The sequence below is a fragment of the Ailuropoda melanoleuca genome, chromosome 5 (assembly GCF_002007445.2).
Source record: "Ailuropoda melanoleuca isolate Jingjing chromosome 5, ASM200744v2, whole genome shotgun sequence".
NCBI lineage: Eukaryota > Metazoa > Chordata > Mammalia > Carnivora > Ursidae > Ailuropoda > Ailuropoda melanoleuca.
Genome location: NC_048222.1, coordinates 116738723 through 116757851, shown reverse-complemented (window position 1 = coordinate 116757851; position 19129 = coordinate 116738723).

Genomic DNA, 19129 nt, shown 5'->3' with positions numbered 1-19129 from the left:
ATTAATTTATGTATTTTTTGCTCTATTAAAGGTAGAATTTTAGATGGCTGTTTTATAGTTTTGTTTAAAATAAGTGTTCAGGTGCACCTGGGTGGTTCAGTTGTTAAGTGTCTGCCTTCGGCTCAAGGCCTGATCCCGGGGTGCTAGGATCGAGCCCCACATCAGGTTTCCTGCTCCGCTGGGAGCCTGCTTCTTCCTCTCCCACTCCCCCTGTTTGTGTTCCCTCTCTCACTGGCTGTATCTCTCTCTGTCAAATAAATGAATAAAAAATCTTTATAAAAAATAAAAAATTAAATAAAATAAAATAAGTGTTTAATGCTATAAATTCCACTCCCAGCATTACTTTAGCTGGATTACACAAATATTTGATAGATTCTATTTTCAATTAGTTCAAATTTTGTTTTTTCAATATCCCTTCAAACTTGCTTTTTAATCCATGGGGTATTTAAAAATGTATTGGTTAATTTCTAAATATTTGGAAATTTTCCAAATAATCCTGTTATTAATTTTAAAATTAATTTTCTGTTATGATCAGAAAATTACTTTTTATTACTTCTATTATTTTTATTATTATGGTTTATTATAAGTCAAGAATATTCTCTGTCTTGGTTAATGTTCCATATTCACCTGAAAAGAATGTGTATTTGGGGCACCTGGGTGGCTCAGTTGGTTAAGTACCTGCCTTAAGCTCAGGTCGTGATCCAGGCTCATGGGATCAAGCCCCAAGTCGGCTCCTTGCTCAGTGGTGAATCTGCTTCTCCCTCTCTCTTGGCCCCTCCCTCTCCCTCTGCTCCTCCCCTTCCTGCTTCCTCTCCTCCTGCTGGTTCTCTCTCTCTTTCAAATAAATAAATACAATCTTTAAAAAAAATAGAAAAGAATGTGTATTCTGTTGACATTATGTAAAAGTTCCATAAATGTCAATCATTTCATTCAGTGGTATTTTTAATTCTTTTAAATCCTTACTGATTGGCTGGCTGCTACTACTATCAGTTACAGATAGAAAAGGCATGTTGTTGTCTCCAGCTGTAATTGTGACATTTTTGTTTGATTGTTTCTCCTTTCAGTTCTATCGGTTTGCTTCATATAATTTATAGCTCTGTCATTAAGTACATGTACATATAAAATTCTTAGAAATCTTCTTGGAGAATTGACACTTTTATCATTATATAATGTCCCTCTTTATCCCTGGTAACTTTTCTTGTTCTGAATCTATTCCAGCAGATATTAGTATATCTAATTAGCTTTCTTTTGATTAGTGTATACATAGTATAATGTTTTTCCTTTCCTTTTAACATCTCTATGCACAGATATTTAAAGTGGGTTTCTTGTAGGTAGCATGTAATTGGTTCTTTCTTTTCTTATTCAACCAATCAATATTTGCTATTATTTCATGTTTTTTAATTACCTATCCTTAATATGATCATTAATATAATCAGATTAAAACCTATTATATTCCTGGTTTTTAAAAAATTTCTTCCATTTGTTTTCAATTTTTCCCCCACCATTTATACCTTCTCTAGCATCTACCCATTTTATGTATTTATATTTTATCTACACTATTGACTTATTATATTGTTTTCAATTTTTAGTGGTTGCCTCAGGTTTGAAATATATTTTCTTACTTAATCAGAGTTGCCTTCAAATAATATCATACCACTTTATGTGAGGTGTAAGTAGTTCATAGTCATATACTCTCAATTATTCTTATCCTATCCTTTATACTACTATTGTCATACATTTTATCTTTATACATCCTGTAAGCACACAATAAATTACTATTTTTTTTTTCTTCAGGACATTATTGCATTGCTTTGGTTTCCTTTATAACCTTCACTATCTGTCTTATTCCATAATTTAATTTTAGATGGAAATTACAATGAGTTATTTGCATTTTCAGAATAAAAAACAAGTATCATTATGAGAAGAGTATAAATTTTCAATATTAAGAAACCTGAACTTCCCTTGTAAATGAGGACTAGTAAGCCATGGATACAGCTGAGCCAACAATTTGTTTTAATATTTAGTTATTGCTATTTTATTGTCAGTTTTTCTAAGCCAATTATTATTTTATTTTTGGTCAGGTTGCCTGAAATAGAGACATATTGGGGAAGTGTTCTTAGGAATAATATCTATAAGGAGTGACAGAAAAATGGAACTAGGCAGAGAAGAAATTAAAACATGATATAGTTGCAACAGAGGCCTCAGCTGCTATCAAGGAGAGCTCTAAAGCTGCTATGGCCTCTCAGGAATGTCCCAAATTGAGGAAAAGCACTAGGGCTTTGTAGCTCTGTATTAACTGTGTTGGATATTAGATTCTCTCCATTAAGGCAGTGTCAGAGCTCGCTTCCTTAGACTGAAAGAAATTCCCAGGGAGGGACATTTCTATGAGACATCAGCAGCCATCACTCCCAGCAGCTGGAGTAACAAGTGAAACCACTCTGAAAGGAGACTTAAGCAGTACACCATACCGTCTACCCAGTCCCCACCGTGTACGCCTTAGATCTACTTTCTTACTCTACCGTGCTTCATTTGGAAACAAATCTTCCAGGTCTCTTTTCCTGAGGGAGGGAGGGAATAGTGCTATTGAGGCTAACACAGGTCTTTTCCCCTGGCTTCCACCGGTCTTAGAGCCGCAGATGATACCCATCATCTTCCTCCTCTACTCCCTTTCGAGAGCTACCCTCAACTTCAACTATTGATTTCAGTGGTTAAGAGATATTAGTCAGTTGCTAATAACCTCAACAAACTAAACAGAGAATTACCATAAGATGGACTTCTTTGGGAGATATAAAAATAATTGAAAGCAGAGACTCAAACAAATATTTGGATACCAGTGTTAATTATAGCTTTATTCATAATAGGCAAAAGGTGGAAACAACCCAAGTGTCTTTTAACTGATTAATAGACAAACAAAATGTAGTACATACATACAATTGAACATTATCAAGCCATTAAAGGGATGTTACAACATGGATGAACCTTGGAAATATTAGGCTGAGTTTAATAAGCCAGACAAAAAGTAAAGACAAACATTGTATGATTTCGATTATATGAACTATTTGGGCAAATTCTAGTGGTAGAAAGTGGATTAGATAGGGAAAGGGAATATGAGAAGAGGCAGGAGTGGACCTACTGCTTAATAGAGTTTCTTGGAGGGTGATAAAAAAAGTTTTTGAAATAGTGGTGAGAGTTGCATGACATTGTGAATAGCATTAAATTTAATCTAAATGGTTAAGATGGCAAATTTCATGTTATATGTTTTATCACAATAAAATATCAATAACGTAATATATCCAAACCATTAAATCTGGAGCTTAAATGGGTGAATTATATGGTATGTGAATTATATCTCAATACAGCTATTTTTTTAAAAAATTAGACAGAGGAGTTCCAACATATGACCAATGGATCATCTGTGTGTCAAACATATTTTTCCTTTAAGCCATCACTAAACGGCAGCCCTACCTCCTTCTGATGATCAAATTAATTGCCTTGTCCAGCATAGTGACTCCTTACTTCCCTGCTGGCCTTTAACATTAGGAAACTGATATGACATGACAGTCATAGCTTAAGTTTAATGAGACTTAGACCGTGGACCCTGGTATAAGTGGACCCTCATAAGGAACCTAGACTTGCAGATTCGAAGAGACTAGAGGTGTGGGAATGACAAGCACACATTCCTCAAGTGAACCATCAGCAGTGATGGTAAGAAGAGCCAGCCCATTTCTTGCTTCTAAAGCCCTTTTATTCCACCTAGTGAGAACACGCATCATACAGTGACCTTGACTTAGTGTGTTTACTGCTTTTGAAGAATGGTATGTCATCTGAACAGGGTATTTTCTCTAGCCTACTTTCTCACATGTTCCTCTTTCTACTGCTGCGTATCCTTTGCTCTTGAGTTCCTTGTTATAATGGAATGTTATGTTGAATAGCCTGTCGGTGGATTAAACATTTTATAAGCCCTGGAATTAACACAAACTAAGGCTCTGTACGAAGGAAAGGCAAACCCATGTAAGGAATAGGTCAATTTTAGTCACAATGAATTATTGTCCCTTCCAGGATATACGTAGATCCAGATCTGTAGTGAACTTGGCATTAAGTGTCTGGTTAGTCTTTTTAAAGTATGGTGCTGTATCAAGGCTTTAGTGGCAAGACAAACAATTAGGAACAGCAGTAACTAGGTCAGTTTGGGTGAGCAGAATCCCAAGATATTCATGTACCCATGGTGCTAGCTCTGATAGGGCTGTTGAGCTAGGCTGAACATACACTGTCTGAAACATTCTTTCTAGTTGATTGTTTAGAGCATCTTTCATGGTGGATATCTCTGGTAGGTATTTGTGATAGCTAATTTTATGTGTCAGTTTAGCTAGGTGACAGTGCCCAGATTTGTGGCCAGGTATTATTCTGGATGTTTCTTTAAAGGTATTTTCGGATGAGATTAACATTTAAATCAATAAGCTTTGAGTAAAACAGAGAGCCATCTGTAACATGGGTGGGCATCATACAATCATTTGAATGTCTGATTAAAACAAAAGGCTGACCTACCTTGAGCAAGAGAGAATTCTGCCAGAGATGACCTTTGCTCTTTAAGTGTGACACTGGTTTTCCCTGTTCTCTAGCCTGCTGCCCTATACTGCAGATTTTGGATTTGCCAGCCTCCATAATTCTGTAGGCCAATTCCTTAAAATAAATTGCTCTGTGTGTGTGTGTGTGTGCGTGTATATATATATACACGTGTATGTGTATATATATATATACACATACACATTTTCTTGGTTCCATTTCTCGGCAGAACCCTGATTAATACAGTATTATAATGTAACATAAAAATCTTCACACTTTGTGCCTTATCCCTTCAGTTATCCACCCACCTTATCCTAGGATTCCCTGTCTTTGATTTTCTAGTTTTTCCCCTTCCAGGCCCCTAATAAACAGCTCAAGCCATTCTCCACTGCCAAACAGTTCATATATATTTTCCTCTAAGGATAATTTTCTTCTTTGTTTTTTTAAGATTTTATTTATTTATTTGAGAGAGAGCAAGAGAGAGAGAGAGAGAGCATGAGTGGGGGTTGAGGGGTGCAGAGGGGTAGAGGGAGAGGGAGAAGCAGACTTCTCTGAGCAGGGAGCTCAGTGTGGGGATCCATGTGGGGCTCGGGCCCAAGACTCTGGGATCATGACCTGAACCAAAGACAGAAGCTTAACCGACTGAGCCATTCAGGTACCCCTCTAAGGATACTTTTCTTTCTGTGCAATGTGTATGGCCTGGTACAACACTGGAAGCTCTACCCATTCAGAGAATTTCTCCTTACCACTGTCACTCAGGGTCACCTCTTCAGAACCAAAGAGGTCTACTAGGCATGGTGTTTACTTTATGGTGGGAAGTATGAGATACCATAATTTATTTCAATGTTTGAGGGGGCATACCAGAACATTCCAGACCACTGGAAGCCTAAAAATTTCATTGGTGTGGTGCTGAAACATTGTATGGTGTATTTCTCATGCTCTGGAGTTCATGGGACTTACTAAAGGCCCCTTTAGACTATAAAATTAGTCCATTTTCATTTCATACCCAAGCTTACACATTGTGATATTTTTCTTGGCCTTTTACCTTCAACATTTGCTGCTCATAATGGATTCCCATGTAGCCAGAGGTGGGAGCTGAGGACAGGTGCCAGTGGAATAGTCTCAGTCACTCATGCAATTTACTTATAACCCTAACCCTGCCCTGACCAATTCCAAATATACTCCTTCTGTCTTGGAACAGAGAGCTGTTGGATCTATGATGCCACATGATTTGGTGGGTCTCAAAGAATCTAGCTCATAAAGGCTGGTTTGTCTGCATGGTCGCTTGATGTTCTATGGTATTTCTCTCATGGCTGAGTGGCATATGAGCTTCTATTTTGTGAATAGTGCACAATTCTCTGTTGTATATGTGTGCTCTTCAAGCACAAATATCTCTAATTCGTCAGCGTCTCCTAGTTTGGATGGCCTAGGCAGTAAATCCACTTGCATTTCAGCCTGAATCTGCTGCAGAGCCATTCCTTAACTGGGCCTCACTAAAAGATGAAAGTTTTCCATATTAATCAGTAAATGGGAAAAAATAGTATTCTGAAGTGTGGAATATTTTTTTCCCTTTTTAAAAAAATTTTAATGTTATTTTGTTATATTATGTTAGTCACCATACAGTACATCCCCGGTTTCCGATGTAAAGTTTGATGATTCATTAGTTTCGTATAACACCCAGTGCACCATGCAATACATGCCCTCCTTACTACCCATCACCAGTCTATCCCATTCCCCCACCCCCCTCCCCTCTGAGGCCTTCAGTTTGTTTCTCATAGGGAAGTGTGGAATATTTTATCAGAACCAAAGAGGTCTACTAGGAATCATGCTTACTTCTTTATGACAGGAAATTTTAAAGGTCACAATTTGTTTTTGTGTTTAAGGGGATGTACCAGGATACCACAGAAAACTGGATCTCTGAAAAATTCATTGATGTTCCCAATTCTTGAAACATCATAGGATTTATTTCTCATACTCTAGTCTATGTGCCCTCCTAAGGCCTCCTTATATTAGTTATGCCTTGTTTATCATTAGTTGAATTAAGATAATATTATCAATATTGTTTACCAATTTCATAAGGGAGTAAAAGTAAGATTGAATAAAGAGGGGAGTTGAACTAAGATGTGGTTGCAACAAGGGTCTTCGATTATCCCACAGAGAAATCAAAATTGGGATAATTCTTTAAACATATGACTTGAGGTAAGGGGGCTGAGGCTTTGAACAAATTGATCAGTCATTAGAATTTGGCTGTTCCTAGAACATGGGTGTAATATTGGGTGGGGAAGATTTCTGGAGATGGGCTCAGTTTTGACCCTTCAGCAATCAAAACTCTTGGAAGCTGAAGGAATATTGGGGGGAACATCACAGCATCTATTTCAACAATGAGCATTAACCTAATAACTATATTATTCCAGACAGCAAGCATATATACCAATTAAAAAAATTTCAGGGGCACCTGGGTGGCTCAGAAGCATCTGACTTTTAATTTCAGCTCAGGTCATGATCTTAGGGTTGTGAGATCAAACCCATATCAGACTCTGTGCTCAGCAGGGAGTCTGCTTGAGATTCTCTCCTTTCTCTCCCCCTACCCCAACCCCCCTAAAATAAATAAATCTTTAAAAAATTTCAGAGGTGCATTTGTGTAGTAGAAAGAATATATATTGCTCTAAATTGATACTTTTCAAGGTCGGTAATATTTTGCATGTTCCGTTTTAATTACAGACATTCTAATAATAATAATATATAACAAGTGACTATTTATAAGCAGTAATTGTTCATTATTCTATACAAGGAGTTATCTGCCTCTTAGAGGAAATTATATTATTATAATCACGTGCATAGATGTCATTGTCTTACAATATTTCTAGAACCACTGTCCAACTTGAAAACACAATTAAAAATCCTCTTAAGAAGAAGCAAGGTTTTTAATTCAATTCATTGTAAATTGTAAGTTATTACAATTTATTGCGATTAATTACTTAATTTACAAATAGTACTAAACTAAGAACTTCACTTGCTAAAACTTTAAGATGTTCCTTTAGTCATTGAGAATATATATCTGACTGAGTTATTTATGGAGACTGCTTCCTTTCATGGCATATTGTTTGAAACAATAATTTTTCAGTCTAACCTAATTTGAACAATGTACTCAACTGAAATGTATGCAATGAACAAGCTGTACTGAATTTAATTTGATTAGAGACAATGGAATCTTGCTAATAAATCATTTAAAGCATCAGTTTCAGACAAGAGAGTATGAGATATTATTTAGTGAACATCAGCTATTCAAATTGTAACTATAAAATCACACATATGAAAACTGAAGACAATACAAGGTGTAATTGCATTTTTAAAATCTAATTTAAAAACAGATGAATGTTTAAGTATATCCTTATTCCAGAATATAATAATTATGAAAATATGTTCCCAGAAACCCTGTATTTCCATTCTTGAACAAAGTATAGATGACAATCTTAAACTACATTCTGTATATATGAAATCATATAACATTAATTATAGAAAGATGTTTGGCAGTAAGTTGTTCTATGAAAGTCTGCCGAGCCATTTCTCTCTAAATTTAGCAGATTCATCTTAGGGTGGACAGGAACTTCTGCAATACAAATGTATGTTCTTTTTTTCAAAGTCTGTGAGAATGTCAAGATTCTGAATGTTGATGTTTTTCTTTAAGCCAATGAGTCCCAATAGAATCTTGAAAATCAATCAATGACAAGGTTTTTATCAAGTCACAAATAATTAAGGAAAGGTACATAAGAATTACATAATTTAAATTTATTCTTCAATTTAAAAAATTTTGAGGTTATATCTTACATGTTTTGGTATTAAAATGTTATTTTATTTAAAAGCAGAAGTTGATAGAGGCTAAATTTAAAACAACAAAAAACATATCATTCCCTAACTGTTTTTGTTGTTGCTGTTGATGACAATTATTTGCCTCTCACCCCAACTACACCATGTAGCCACATTTTGGAGGATATTTAGGCAGGGTTTATGTGACAGCAGGCAGAAAATACTTAAGTAGGCAAATTCTGAATTAGTGAGGTGAGTGGAAGAGAGAAAATTAAATGAGATTGCATAGAAGCATAATGACAATCCTATTTCTACATTATTAAAAAACTTTTTCTTTCTTTCATCCAAGAATCTAAGCAAAGTGACTCTTTCTGGGGGAAGTAAAGCTTTAAAAGATATCTCTTACACTCACAGAATCCCAAAGAATTGATATACGATAAAGATACCATTACCGACTTAAAGCATAATTATGTTAGAAAGCAAAACCTTCCAGAAAAATCAATTTATGAAGATTCAGTTACTATCTCATCTAATTATATGATCCTTGATTTAAGAGCAGATGTCAACACACTGATGGCAAGTAGCAAGGCCATAAGTAGTAGTAAGAAGTCAAGTGAACTAGAGAATGCATGGTCGACCTCTAGGGCTTAAAAGGAACACTTTGCCAGGATCATAACTTTTCCCTTATATATACTTGAAATGAGTTTACACCATCTCCTAGCTTTGGAAAATCATGGAACTCAATATCACATTCCACCTGCGTTTCTTACATATAAATATGACAAGTAAAAAAAATGTATACGTAGGGTCATTAGGAGTTCAGTTCAGGGGCACCTGGGTGGCTCAGTAGTTAAGCGTCTGCCTTCGGCTCAGGGCTCAGAGTCCTGGAATCGAGCCCCACATCAGGCTTCTCTGCTGGGAGCCTGCTTCTTCCTCTCCCACTCCCCCTGCCTGTGTTCCCTCTCTCGCTGGCTGTCTCTCTCGCTGTCAAATAAATAAATAAATAAAAATCTTTAAAAGAAAAAAAAAAAGGAGTTCCGTTCAACCATTCAGAATAAAGTTTGTACATCTTCATAATGCCATAATTCAAAAAAGGGGAAAAAAAGAAGAAAACACTACTTGGTATTTCTACGTATAGAAACCTGACTGGGTCACATTAAGTGCAGGGAATAAAAAACCAAGTACAACTCCCCAACAAGCTAGAGAAATTGACCTGTCTCCAGCACCCCGTGTTAAAGTTGGAGGAGAGGCTATTCCTGCCAAGCATAATCCAAGTTCTCCCCACTTCCTTGCACTCCCTAGTTCACTTTCATTGCTTACTCTTTTGCCCCTTTCAAAATATGAATCAGATAGTTACTGTTCCCTTGTGTCCCTGGTACTTCTCTTGAAGGTCAAAACTCTAGCCTGCTCCTTGCCACTGCAACCAGCCTTTGACAGTCCCAACAGCTAAACATTCCATACAAGGTCCTGTTGAAACCTCCTTTGGGATGCCTCATTTGCTGCTGTTGTTCTTCCTGGGCTTTGCATTGTAAAATATTATTGATGTGAATTTCTAGGCATAAGAACACCAACTTATTCCTTGGGAAACTGTACTATTTTAGATACAATGTAGATCTCTTCCTGCAATGAGTATAGCAATTGGCCAAAATTTACTTTCTTTATAAATTCTTTTTTCTCTTTCCTCCAACTTTGGCCAAAATTGATGTTAAATGGATCCTTAGTTTTCCATAGCATGAAATCATTGATGGGAAACTAATGATTGGAATTTTCTAGAAGTATATTCACCTTGCAAGCATGCTTTTAGGATTGAGATATAAACTCTTACATTAAGCTTTTAAAATTTCAGCCACAACATACTTTTTTCCTCCTCCATAATCAGCCTTAGCTGATATCTTGAACTTCCAGAATTCATGAAGATTAACTGAAAGCAAAGATTAAATAACATTTCCATGCCTTCTTTACTGAGCCAAAAAGTCTCTATATACCTATGGCTCCCTAAATAATTGCTTATAGGTCATTACATTACTGGCTAGTCATATTATCAAATGCAGTGATAGATAGATAATTAATAATAATAATAATATAAAAGAACTGGCTCACACATTGCAGGGGCTGACAAGTCCCAAGATCTGCGGAGTTAACTGGCCAACTGGAAAGCTAAAAGTTCCAGTCCCAAGTCTGCCAGGCTCAAGAATCAGGAAGAACTGAAATTTCAGTTTTATTGGAAAGGCAGGAAAAAGCCACTGTCACAGTTTAAAGGTAGTCAAGCAGAAGCCTTCTTTCTTATTTGAGTACGGGCAGCCTTTGTGTTCTATTCAGGGCTTCACATAATTGGATGAGGCCCACCCACAATAGAACAAGCTGCTTAACTCAGTCTACCAATTTAAATGTTAATCTCATCTAAAAACAACCTCACAGAAATACCCAGAATAATGTTTGGCCAAATGACCTGTCAAGGTGGTACATAAAATTAACTACCACATAGTGGTTTATAAATGTCTACATGAACATATACATATAGGCATTCTATTACTAGTATAATAACATTATCTACAACTAAAGAAAGAAAAGTGAATAGAAATCTCAAAATAATTTCCCATTCCATTAAATAATTGGCCATACTGTCTTTTTTATTTGAAGCTCTGCTGTATTTTAAAGTATTTTACATGCCAGAGTGTTTCTTTTTACATAGAGAAAAACACCTATGTTTCAGGATAAATAAAATTTATTGATTGCTGAAAATAAGTGAAGTTATACTAAAATATTTGAACTTTTCCCACCATTTAAAAAAGTACTATTGTTTTGCTAAGTGAAATGTGGCATTTAAAATGGATAGCAAAGAAAACCATTGGTAAATTCACTTGATGCTGTTATTTGATTCATGGTCTTTTATGAATTCCTAAGTCATGTTCAGAAACAAGTCTTCTGCCCAAGATTACCATACAGTTTTTCAAAAGACAAACCATTTAATGAAAAGTCTGTAATGCTATTAATGCAAACACACTGCAAATGCCGTGGATTTAAATGGAAATCAAAAGTACATATTGTTAACACATTAAGATGCAGAGATGATTGCTATTATTTTATTTCTTAATACTTAATATTGGATTTTTTGATGTTATATAAAACTTAGTTCATTTTAAATCTGTGATTATAAATCCAGTACAGAAAGGCAAATTTCTTTCAGAGTTTTCCGAGCATGCAGGACAGTCTTCCCTTGCCTCTTTTGATTCACTTTACATCCTTCTCCATCCTGCAAGGTCCAAAACCTGAAAAGACATTTTTAAAAGTCTTTTTTGGGGGGGGATTTGGGGCAGAAGCACAGTTGCTTTTGAACCCATGTTACAAAATAATGCACAGAATTGGAGTGAAAGCCACTGCATTATTCAAAGTAGCCCCACCACGTACCCCTCAGGCTTGGAGGCTTCAGGAGGTTTTGAGAGAACTCTGGTGGCATAGAAGTAGGAACATCCTCACCAAGTGCACTGGAAGCAGTTTCAGACTTCCCCATTTTTCTCTTTTTTAAATAAATGTTTAATTTAGAAGAATTTTAGATTTACAGAGAATAAAACAAAACATAGTGTAGATTATTTACTTAAGTAGCAAAGGTGGTGCAAAGTGTTCCTGAATGGCTCATACCCAGTTTTCCCTACTGTTAATATTTATTATATTAATATAAGAAATTTGTTACAACTAATAAACCAATATTGACCTATTATTATTAAGTAAAGTTCATATTTTATTCAGATTTCTTTACTTTGCACTAATATCCTTTTTCTGTCTAAGATCCCACGTAGGTTCCCACACTACTTTTCTTTTTTCTTAGTATTTTTTTTTTATTTTTTAAAGATTTTATTTATTTATTTATTTATTTGCTAGAGAGAGAAAGCCCCAGAAGGAGAGGGAGAAGCAGACTCCTTGCTAAGCAGGAAGCCAGATGTGGAACTCAATCCCAGGATTCTGGGATCATGACCTGAGCTGAAGGCAGAAGCTTAACTAACTGAGACGCCCAGGTGCCCCCACATTGCTTCTCGTTGTCATCTCTCCTAAGGCTCTTCTAGATCGTAACAGTTTCTCAGACTTCCCTTTTTTTGATGGCCTTGAGTTTTGAGGAATGCTGGTCAAGTACTTTATAGAATATCTCTCTACTGAAATTTGTCTGATGTTTTTTTCATGATTAGACTCCAGGTAGCTTTTTGTCAGTTGGAGCAGAAAAGAAAATTGAGCATTTGCAAATACCTTAAAATCTAAAGGAACATGAAGCCTAATCCATGTCAAATAAATGGCCCGTGATTTTTCAGTTGAAATTTTAAACTATAAATGGGCTAAAGTTGAGGTGTCTTAAAAGTATGAAGACTTAGGGGCACCTGGGTGGCGCAGTCATTAAGCATCTGCCTTCAGCTAGGGCGTGATCCCCACGTTCGGGGATCGAGCCCCACATCAGGATCCTCCACTGGGAGCCTGCTTCTTCCTCTCCCACTCCCCCTGGTTGTTTTCCTTCTCTTGCTGGTGTCTGTCTATGTCAAATAAATGAACAAAATCTTTAAAAAAAAAAAAGTATGAAGCCTTAAAGTCTATTTTAACAGGTGCTTATAGGAACACGTTTTGAGGACATTTTAATGGTTTATATGGCTCTTAGATTGGCTCATAACTGTGTGTGTATGTGTGTGTGTATAAATGTATTTACTTTATATTTACTTTATATTAGGCCATTTCCTATGTAAGCTATTATACTTGAAATAAAAATATGTTGTATCCAAGTTTACCATCCTACTATTGATAAAAGCAAAGGAAAAAAAAAAAACTCCTTTAGGGAAGGTAAAAATTGACACATTTAGAGGGAAGTTAGGTAATAATTATTCAAAGTAAAATGTATATACTATGTAATTCAAAAATTTTACTTCCAATAAAAATACATGTCAAGTATGTAATAATAGATGTTCACTGATATATTAAATCATTTTCATAATTGCAAAAAAATTGGGAACAATCTCAGTGTCAATGAACAGCCAATTGGTTAAATATGCTGCTACATTCATGAATTCGAGTACTATGTATAAATAAATGAAATGGTATAACCACAGAAACACAAGGGATTATAAGAAAGGACCATGAACAATTATACACTAACAAACTGGACAACCTATCAGAAATTAATACATTCCCAGAATGTATGACTGAGTCAAGAAGAAATAGAAATGTTAACAGAAAAATAATGAGTAAAGAGATTGAATCAGTAATCAAAAGCCTCCTAGCACAGGAAAGCCCAGAACCTGAAAGTCTACCAATCATTAAAACAGAGTGAATGCCAATCCTTCTCAAACTCTTTTGAAAAAATGAAGAAAGAAAAGACTTACAAACTCATTTTCCAATGCAAGCATCACACTGATATCAAAATTAGATGAGGACACAACAAGAAAAGAAAATCACTGGCCAATATCCGTGATAAACATAGTTGCAAAATTTATCAACAAAATACTAGCAAACTGAATTCAGTAGAACATTAAAAGGATCATACACCATGATCAAGCAGGATTTATTCCAGGGATTTAAGGTTGTCTCAACACCCACAGATCAATTGATGTGATACACCACATTAACAAAATGAAGGAAAAGAATCATATGATTAGGGATGCCTAGGTGGCTCAGTTGGTGCAGCACCTCCCTTCAGCTTGGGCTGTGATCCCAGGGTCCTGGGATCAAGAACTGCATCGGGCTCCTTGCTCAGTGGGGAGCCTGCTTCTCCCTCTGCTTGCCACTCCCCCTGCTTGTGCTCTCTCTCTCTCTCTCCCTCTCTCTCTCCCTGACAAATAAATAAAATCTTAAAAAAAAGAATCATATGATTATATCAATGGATATAGAAAAAGCATTTGACAAAACACAACATACTTTAATGATAAAAATTCTCAGCTGACTGGATAAAGAGGGAACATAACTCAACATAATAAATGACATATACAACATGCCTATAGCTAACTTTATATTCAATGGTGAAAAGCTGTAAGCCTTTTCTCTAAGATCAAGAACAAGACAAAGACACCCGTTCTTGCCACTTTTGTTCAACATAGTATATTGGAAGTCCTAGCCAGAGAGATCAGGCAAGAAAAGAAATAAAAGGCTTTCAATTTGGAAAGGAAGAAGTAAAATTTCTCTCTTTGCAGATGACATGATACCATATATAAAAATTTCTAAAGATTCCACCAAGAAAATATTAGGACTAATGAATGGATTTATTAAAGTTGCAAGACACAAAGTCAATATACAACATCAGTTATATTTTTATACCCTAACATGGAACTCTCAGACGTAGATGTTAAAAAAACAACCTCAAACAAAAGTCCATCAAAAAATAAAATATTTAGAAATAAATTTAACCAAGGAACTGAAAGATCTGTATACGAAAATCTGTAAGACATTGATTAAATAAATTGGAGAAGACACAAATAAATGTAAGATATTCCATGACCATGGACTAGAAGAATTAACACTGTTAAAATGTCCAACCTTACCAAAGCAGATCTATAGATTCAATGAAATCTCTATCAAAATCCCAAATGACAGTTTTTCACAGAAATAGAAAAGCAATTGTAAAATTTGTATGGAACCACAAAAGACCCCAAATAGCCAAAGCAATCTTGAGAGAAACAAAGTTAAAGTCGTCACACATCCTGATTTCAAATTACAATACAAAGGTACAGTAATCAAAACACTACAGTCCCCCCCCCAAAATGCTACAGTATTGGTATCAAAAACAGACATAAATCAATGAAACAGAATCGAGAGTCCAGGCATAATCTCATACATGTATGGTCAATTAATTTATGACAAAGGAGTCAAGAATATACAAGAGGGAAAGGATAGTCTCTTCAATCAACAGTGTTGAGAGAACTGGACAGCCACATGGAAAAAAATGAAACTGAACCCCTATCTTACACTATTCACAAAAGTCAACGCAAAATAAAGACTTAAATTTAAGTCCTGAAACTGTAAAACAGCTAAAAGAAAGCATAGGTGGAAAGCTCTTTGACATCAGTCTTAGAAATGACTTTTTGGATTTTACACTAAGAGCACAGGCAGAAAAGGCAAAAATAAACAAGTGAGACTACATCAAACTAAAATCTTCTGAACAGCAAGGAGGGGAAACATGAACAAAATGAAAAGGCAACCTAATGAATGGAAGAACATATTTTCAAATCATATATCTAATAAGGAGTTAATATCCAAAATATATAAAGAACTTATACAACTCAATAGCAAACAAAAACAAAAACAAAAAAACATAAGCTGGTTAAAAATTGGGCAGAGGAACTGAAAACATTTTCCAAAGAAGACACATGAATGTCCAGAAGATACTTTAAACAGTATTCAACATCACTAATTATCAAGGAAATGCAAATCAAAACCATGATGAGATGTCACTTCACACCTGTTAGAATGGTTATCATCAAAAAAAACAAAAGATAACAAGTGTTGGCAAGGATGTAGAGAGAAGGAAACTCTCATACACTGTTAGTAGGAATGTAAATTGGTGCAACTTCTATGGAAAACGGTATGGAGGTTCCTCAAAAAATTAAAAGAACTACCATATGATCCAGCAGCATCCCACTTCTGGATATATATCCGAAGCAAATGAAAATACATGATGGAGTATTACTCAGCCATAAAAGAGAATGAAATTTTGCCATTTGCAATGACATGGATGGAGCTGGAGAACATTATGCTAAGTGAAGTAAGACAGAAAAAAACAACCACCATATGATTTCACTCATATGTGGAATTTAAGAAACAAAATGAAAGAGCAAAGGGAAAACAAAAAGAGAGAGAGAGGCAAACCAAAAAACAGACTCTTAACTATAGAGACCAAAGTGAGGGTTCCTGGAAGGGAAGTGGGGATGGGTTAAATAGTTGATGGGGATTAAGGAGGGCACTTGCTCTGATGAGCACCAGGTGTTGTATGGCACCTGTGGAATCACTACATTGTACACCTGAAACTAATATACTGTATGTTAACTAACTAGAATTTAAATAAGTTTAAAAAAATAGAATATTAAAGATATATCTGTATTCCCATGCTTATTGAAGCATGAATCAAATAGCCAAGATATGGAAACAACCTGTCAATGGATAAATGAATGGATAAAGAAAATGTGATTATATATAGAGGCGCCCTGGGTGGCTCAGTTAGTTAAGTGTTCGACTCCTGGTTTTGGCTCAGGTCGTGGTCTCAGGGTCATGAGATCGAACCGGAGAGGACTGCACACTCAGTGTGGAGTCTGCTTGAGATTCTTTCCCCCTCCTTCTCCCGTGCCCTCTTCTCCTACCCCACCACCTGTGCTCTCTCATAAATAAATAAATAAATAAATAAATAAATAAATAAATAAATAATAAAATCTTTAAAAAACCCAAAATGTGATCGTGTGTGTGTGTGTATGAATAGTATTCAACCATGAGAAACATGGAAATCCTGCCATTTACAACATAAGTGGACCTTGAGGGCATTAATGCTAAGTTAAATAACCCAAAGAGAGGAAGACTAATACCATATGGTATCACTCACATGTAGAATCTGAAAAAAACAAAAAAAACAAAAAAACCTCACACAAACAGAGAGTATAAAGATGGTTGCCAGAATCCGGGGGCTGGAGGAGACAGGGAAAGGTTGGTAAAAAGTAGAAACTTGCAGTTGTAAGATGAATAAGGTCTGAGAATCTAATGTAAAACATGGTGACTATAGTTGATAAAATAGTATTATACAATTGAAATTAACTGAGTAGACCTTAACTGTTCTCACAAAAAAAGTATATATATACTTTTATGTATACACATATGTTTATATATATTGTAATGGCTATGTTAAAAATAAGTAAATGTTTATAGAAGTTTTCTAAAAATGTAATAGCTTGTGAAAAATATATGATTTTGTATATAAAATGACATATTATCATTTTGTTTCATTCATATATCTGTGCAATAATATTATTTAGTGTCATTTTCCACATTTAGTTTTTCCAGAACACATAAAGAAATTATGCTATTCTGTATTAATTTTAAATAAAAGTCATAGTTACCAGAATTTTAGTAAAAATGAAGACGAAATCTATAGAGACAGTTCACCCATACAATATGTAAAACAATATGCTAAATGCATCACCTGTTAAGCAACAGGTAAGAAATAAATCCTTTTGCTGCTTCTGCTTCTGTTGCGCTCTTGTTATTCAGTAACGGATCTTGGGAGATAAATTTGTGAGTCTTTCTATAATTGAAATGTCTTTATTTTGCCCTCACAATGTATATAATCTACCCGTGAATATAATTCTGGTTTCAAAATAATTCCTCTTGAATTTTGAAAAGCTTGCTTTAATTTGTTTTTTTCCTTTACTATTAAATATATTATTAAATTAAAAATAATAATTACTATTGTTATTAATGTTAAGATATCTGGAGCATATTCGATTTCCATTAATTTATAGGTAATCTACATTTTTCCCTCAGAAGGTATTTTTCTTTCCATTTTGACTATTTTGATTTTTTAAAATACTTCTGTTTCTTTTTTAATGAAAAATATTGAACACTACTTAATTAAATTTCATAAGGATATGTGTAATTTTGTGTCTTTTATTTTTGTATACTACTCCATACTTAGTAGGGCTTTTCAATCTGGAAATCCCTGTTTTTATACTTTTCTGGAAATTTTTGTTCTAGTATTGTATTGATGTTTTTCTTGCTTTTATATTCATTCTAGTCTCTCCTTACAAATCTTATCAGATATAAATTAAATATGGTTTTATTTCCCCCAAAAAAGACACAACTCTACATATCTGGAATTTAGAAAAAGATAAAATCAGATTGATGTGCATCACTAACGAGAAGAGACTTACTTTGTCTTTGAGGAATTAAGGCAATTGAAGGTGTTGGAGTGAATATTCCTACTTCATGAATCAAAACAATATGGGACTTGGAATCAGGAATGGAAATAAAGCCAGAGAATAATCAAGACAAAGACCAAGGTGTAATTTAATATTCAGCATTGTGTTTGAATAATGTATTTGAATATTTATAAATAAAATTATTTACCTATAGAACTTGGCTTTTCAAATTGTACAACATATGGAAGCAAATTTGAAGATGATATTTTTGTGTTAGGATTACGTCTGGTTAGATAAAGAAATTTCTGGTTATGGACAAACTTAAGAATCGTGCTAAGCAATAGGAAAGAAAATATTGTTTTAGAGTAGGAGCATTAGACTTAAAAAGTTTGGGTTGTTTTTGTTGTTTTTTTAAGAATGAGAGAGGAGAGAAAGCAGAGAGAAAGCATGCACACGTAAAAGGGGACGGGCAGAGGGAGGCGAGAATTCTAAGCGGGCTCCACGCCCAGCCCAGCACTGAGCCAACACCAGGCTCCCTCTCACAGCCCCTGAGACCATGATCTGAACCGAATTCAAGAGTACACCACTTAACCAACTGGGCCACCCAGGCATCCCTAAAAAGTTTTGGTTTAAGATATTCTGAGGATGGTATATTCTGAACATGAGGAACATAGTTTGGACCTTTAATCTTTTTGGGTCCAAACATCTTTAAGAAGCTGGACTAGTCTATAGTCTCTCTCCTTCTGAAATATGTCCAAACTTACACGCAGAATTCAGAATTCTGTTATAATAGCAGTGCATGCTGCTCACCTTCCCAAATTATCCAAATACATAGAATCAGAAGATTGTAAGGAAGGAACATATAAAACAGGAACATTAAGAGAAAGATATAC